The 6,145-nt window shown below is 32.6% G+C and overlaps 1 pseudogene; it reads left to right on the forward strand.

Moving 5' to 3' along the window:
• The first annotated feature begins 767 nt into the window (after nucleotides 1-767).
• LOC149537023 (uncharacterized) lies at nucleotides 768-2,183 on the forward strand (annotated as a pseudogene).
• The last annotated feature ends 3,962 nt before the right edge of the window (nucleotides 2,184-6,145 follow it).

The raw sequence follows: 6,145 nt of genomic DNA on the forward strand, positions 1-6,145 counted from the left end.
ACTATTATTTGAAATTTCAGCTTAGTTTAAATGGAAGATGGCTTTTTGGATTATTGAAAAACATTGAGATAAGATCTATAAAGCAAGAAATAATGTATGTCAAGTTTCAACAACTAAAAGGAGCTATTAAACTTGTCACCAATTATTCTTGATACAAGTTGGTGTCAAGTTTCCTTTTTATTATTTTGTAGATATGTTTCTATTTATTTAATGTGCAATTGTGGAGAACTTTTCAGATTATCAACTTTTGTGTTTCTGAGGTTTTCCTACAAGTAAGAAACATTACTTGATTAAAAAATTCATAATGTCTTTTAGACTCATGTGGTTCTTCTTGATATGAACATTCCATCTGGACTGACTTTTCTTCTAGCAAGTTGTTAATTGCAAGCTGTGATAAGGTGGCAAAGATCTTTGAATTGTATTAACTTGAATATTTTGGTTATTCAAGTAAAAATATCTAGATCAAGACCCCATCATTCCACACATGAACTTCTTGAAGGGTGTCAGATTGGTGACATACAATGGTAACCAGAAAAAGCAATCTATATAGTAGCATGCATTCACTTTGAGTGTAATTATTCTAAATTCTCTTGTAGGATCACGATGTGCTATTTTTAGAATGTTTTGATCTATTGAAATAAGTTAAAATGAGTTGTTTTACATACAATTATGGTCATATAAAATCATTCTCATTAACCTTTCCTTTTGTGATCTATGTGTACAGATACACGTAACTGGATTGGCCTGTTCATAATAAAGACAAGAACAAGAAGTTGTCCATTGCTTTCATTGAATCAATGAGGGAAGTCATTTAGAATATTAGACAAGTGACATGTCAGGAAAAAAGTGATTATAGTAGATTAGGTTTTTTAGATGAACCAGAGTCCCAAGAATTTGGGAGGTTGCAAGTTTTGAAAAAAGCAGACAAGTATTGCATATGCTGGTGGATTAAGGTGGTTTTATTATGCTTTTCTTTGTTGGCACTTGTAGTTTCTTTCATCATCTGGGGAATGCCAATTCTAATTGAATAGGTTTTGAAATGTTTTAACTCCTTGTACTTTTCTTTGGAGATCTATAAAATTAACTTTTCATTTTCTTTTCATCATTGATAAATTTGGTATACCATCTAGCTTAATTGAGATGGCATTATTTTTCGAGTACATGTTATGATAGTTTTTGACTTATCCACTGCAATTGATGATTTTTATTGACATAATTTAGTTTTATATGGAAAATAATATGAGAATAAGCTAAAGGGAGGGAAGCATTGATGTTTCTCTGTGTGTGTTAATGTGAATGCACATTCATGTATGCTTGTAGTTGTTTCTGCCTATTTGGCTAAAAATGATTGTAAGTCACTATCATTTTCTAGGTGGTTTGTATATATTTGAAAGTGTTGGAGAAGTAGATGGAGGAGCAAGATATCTATAGTTTAGAATGCTCCACATCTTTTGCTAGAGTTTATGATCATTTTTTTGTGACTAGCCAGATTGGAATTAATTTTGTTCTTACACTAGTGTTGGAAGACAAATTACATGGATGTTGCCTTATTTGCTCTAAAAAAGAAAACTTCTTCTCATAAAAGTCTTATGTTGTTCCTTGTGGTAGGTGATTATACTAATCTTGGATTGGGAAGAAGCAACTTTTAGTGTGAAAGCACTTGTATTTGTGCTTATTGGGTCAATGGGTTTGTTTCCTATTTTTCTACTATAATTTGCACCTTCAATGTGGCTAGCTAGAATGACATTTGGATATAGCATTGGATTCCTGATAATAATGGTAGGAACCAGTATTGGCATGTCCTTGCCTTACTTCTTGGGTTTGCCTTTCACAGCCAAATACATGTAAATTTCTACATCATCTTATGGTTCCATGTTGATAAAATTTAGCTGATTGAATTTGTAAGATATCTTATAATGGTCAATATCTCTTTTCTAACACAGAAATGGCTTGAAAGGTGGCCTTGGAAATTTGCACTGATCAGGCTAGCAAGAGAAGAAAATTGGTTCCATCAGTTCTAAGTTATTGTTCTTTTGAGAATCTCACCATTTCCTTACATTATTTATAACTATGCTAGTGTTGCTACAAATGTCAAGTATAGTCCATACATAATTGGCCCATTTGCTAGAACTATTCTTGAAGTGTTTGTTACAATCTACAGGTTAGAGGTCTTCATCATATGACATCAAATTTTACATTTAAGCATGCCTTTCTTGATTGTTAGACTCATTCATGTAAAATATTACCTTAAGGTTTTGTTAAATAATGGTGTTGCATTGTTATTTATAAGAATTAATAGTTTCCAATGAGTGGTGTTTTTAGTGTATTAAATTATGTGATGATTTACAAGGAGTCAATTGCCTAGTTTGAGTCAAATCTTCATTGATCCACATGTCATGAGTAATCCATAAGAGCCCATCTCTCATGATTCATGACCATGAATAATTCTATTACAATAAAATTGATAGCTCTTCTATATAAGTAGAAAAACATACTATAAGGTTTAACCACATACCTATCTAGAGTTGATTTACTACAATTGAATTCATCCCCTTTTTAAAATTATTGTACATTTGTTTTTTTTGTAATTTCTTGTCTAAGTAAAATCCTAGTGGCTTCTTTGACATTCTAAAAAATTGAATTGTGGTCTTGTTGAATTAAATGGAACTTTTATTTTATTTTCATTACCTTCTAGTATTGGAGGATTTTGTTGACTCTTTCATCTCAAACAATCACGAATCTCTCACTTTCATTCAATTTACTTTAGGTGTCTTAATATACCCATTAGTGAGGCATTCAAACATTGAATTAAATGATTAGGGACATGCTGGAGGCTATCTTTGGAGAGTTATTGAAGTCAAATTTTGATGCAGCAAAACTTTTATTTTTCTGGATGGAGCTTTTGTTTTATTGTGCTAAATGCAATATGCCAAAGGTAGTTCTTTCTTCCTTGGGACTAGGTCCAACAATGAAGGGGAGCTATAAGTGGTGTTAGAGGTTCTTAAGATGGAAACATAGTTAGGCTATAAGGTTGGATGTTACATGGTTTAAGAAAAAGCCACAAAGAAGAAAGTGCAAGGCCAAAAGAAGCAACCAACAACCTATTTCCTCCTAGGGTTGTACATGTAATAGTTAAAGAGGATGAAATGCTACCCCTAATTGGACATTGAAGAATTTCCCAGTCCATAGCCCTTAAATAAATAATGTTGACCGAGTTGAGATTAGAAACCTTATTCAACATGCTTTCACTTATTTTTTCTGCTTTGGCTTCTACATCAGCACTCACATAGGGGATAGAAGCCCACAACAAAGATGAAGAATGTTAGTCTATGGTGCAAGTTAAAGAGACCACATTTCTTTGAGGCATTCTATAAAAAAATTCACATGCCTTACCTATGATTTGACATTTTGCATGCATCTGACACTCTCTCATCTAGCTAATAATGGATTATAGAGAGTGATAAAATGATGATGCTAAAAAAAACACAATCAAATTTCAACCAATATTCGTCAAAAAATGAGGTCAAATGTACTAGTGGAGACATTACAATTTGTAGGAATTGTCCATAGGGTTGTAGTCTAGATAGACAAACCAAACTAGGTAGAAGTCCTTTGAGAAAATCAGGAGCTATGTCTGCTATGTTAACCATTTTGAAAATAACATAAACACTTCTTGATATGTGTCCCTCTAGATACTCCAACTTAGCCTCAGCCAAAGCCATGCTAGATAAGGGACTCCAATGAACTAGTTCTTGGTTCATTTATTCCACATTGTATTAAGCAATTGTTTCTTATCCAAGCCATCTAATTTGTAACCTTTTAAATCTCTGCAAAGGTAAAGTTGGAGTAGGAGAATTTTTCTTCTCAAAGGTGTCCTCTGATTGTAAAGCATCCATTCCATTATCTGTTGAACTAGATATGTCTTGTTTATTGAATAGATAATGGAATGAACACTTTACAATTAGAGGACACCTTTGAAAAGAATTTTTTTTCTGCTCCAACTTTATCTTTGCAAAGATTTAAAAGGTTGCAAATTAAATGGCTTGGATAAGAAGCAATTACTTGATACAAAATAAATTTTTTTTTGACCAAACATTGGTGGAAATTTCAACCAATGCTTGTTAGTTTTCTACCAAGCATTGGTTGAAATTTCCACCAACTAAATTTTTTTTGACCAACCATTGGTGGAAATTTCCACCAATGCTAAAAAATTTCAACCAAACATTGATGGAAATTTTGACTAGTGCTAGTTAGTTTTCTACCAAGCATTGGTCAAAATTTCCACCAATCAAATTTTTTTTAACAAATGGATTGGTCAAAATTTCAACCAACATTGACAAATCTGGACCACCAAAATAATTTTTTTTGATGAATGTTTTGGTCAAAATTTTGATGAACCTATAGATTGGTCAAAATTTTGATGAGAAAAACTTTGACAAACATCTTGGTCAAAATTTTGACCAACCTGGGTGGAAATTTTGACCAAAATGAGTTCAAATTTGGTAGTGTATATAGTGATAGATAGAGACAAAAAATTTATTGGACACTTTTGGAGAACATTGTGAAAGAAGATTGACACACATCTAACATATTCATTAGCCTATCACCCTTAGAATAATGGCCAAACTAAGGTAGTGAATAGCTCATCAGGAAATTTAGTTAGGTGTTTAAAAAAACAACATGGTCTAGTTTGGGACCAAGTGATTCGTCATGTAGCATATGCATACAATGACTTAGTTAAAAAATCCATAGGGAGAACACCTTTTGAGGTAGTACATGGGTTTCATCCAAGGGGACCCATGAAACTAAGGGATATGCATGAAATGAAGTCAAGAAGTGCCATAGGGGAGACACTCATAGAGTTCACGAAGATAATGCATGACCAAGTGAAGGATCATCTAGAGAAGTCAGTGGCTAAACACAAATATAGGGTAGATCAAAAGAAGGAGATCATTTCAAGGTTGTTTACTTAGTCATGGAATTCCTAAACAAGGATAAGTTACCTAAAGGACCAAGTAGTAAACTACAAATGAAAAGAATTGGTCCAAGAATTTTTTTGCACAAATATGACAATAATGCATATGAGCTTGAATTACCACAAGGGATAGGTATCTCACCTATTTTCAAAATAGAAGAACTCACATTGTTAAAAGGGGAGAATAGCAACATGAGTCAAGATATCAACAACATGGAAGATTCTGAGGTAGAATAGGTGAATGATTTACCACCCAACAAATCATTACAATTAAAGTGCATAGTAGACACCAAGATAGTTAAGAAGACAAGAAATAAAACCTACAAGGAGTATCTAGTGAAATGGAAAGGACTACTAGAGGATGAAGCAATCTAGATGATAGAGGAAGACATTGTGAAGCATGGTACCACTCTTCAACACCTAGCAACTCAAGGGACTTGAGTTTTTCAACTCTGGGAGTATGGTGCAGGGGCCCAAGGTCTTGACTAGTTAGGTCAATCCACAATTTTGACATGTTAGGATGATAATAAGTGTCTAAGTTGACATAGAAACATTATGTTAGGTTTCAAGCATCTCTAGAGTTCATTTAATAAATTTTTGTTCATGTTGTAATCCGACATATGTACAAGACCTAGATTGGTCAACATTGCAATTTGACCAAAATTATGCATTTTCATGTTTGTTAGAAGTCTATTATGTCTTAGCATGAATTTGTATACATTTGGAGGTATTTAGAGTTATGATACAATAAAAGTTGAGAAGTTGTAAAAAAGTTGTCAACCAACAATTTTTGTTGCTGAATTTTTTTTTTTCAATTTTTGGAAGGTCAACAGTCATGGCCATTGAATGATCAATCAAAGATGAAATGTAAAATTTCATGAACTATATCTTGTTGTAATACAATTGATAGAAAGGTTGTTGAATGAAGGATTTGATGCAATAAAGAAAATTTCAAGTTTTGGTTGGAAAATTGTGCAAGACAGTGAGTACAATCTGATATCTTCTTGTAGTTGATATTAGTTGGTACACGTTTTCATTATAGATAGTTGATTTTTTTTATTGTTAAGGGATGTAACAAGTCATTTTTTTGTGGTAGAATAAGTTTGAATAAATTTTTCTTTTATTTATTTTCACTAGTTACCCTAACCTATAACTAGGGTTTGAAGCTAA

This window comes from Cupressus sempervirens, chromosome 10 (genome assembly GCF_028749045.1).
Source record: "Cupressus sempervirens isolate cs-2001-9-10 chromosome 10, ASM2874904v1, whole genome shotgun sequence".
In the NCBI taxonomy this organism is placed as follows: domain Eukaryota; kingdom Viridiplantae; phylum Streptophyta; class Pinopsida; order Cupressales; family Cupressaceae; genus Cupressus; species Cupressus sempervirens.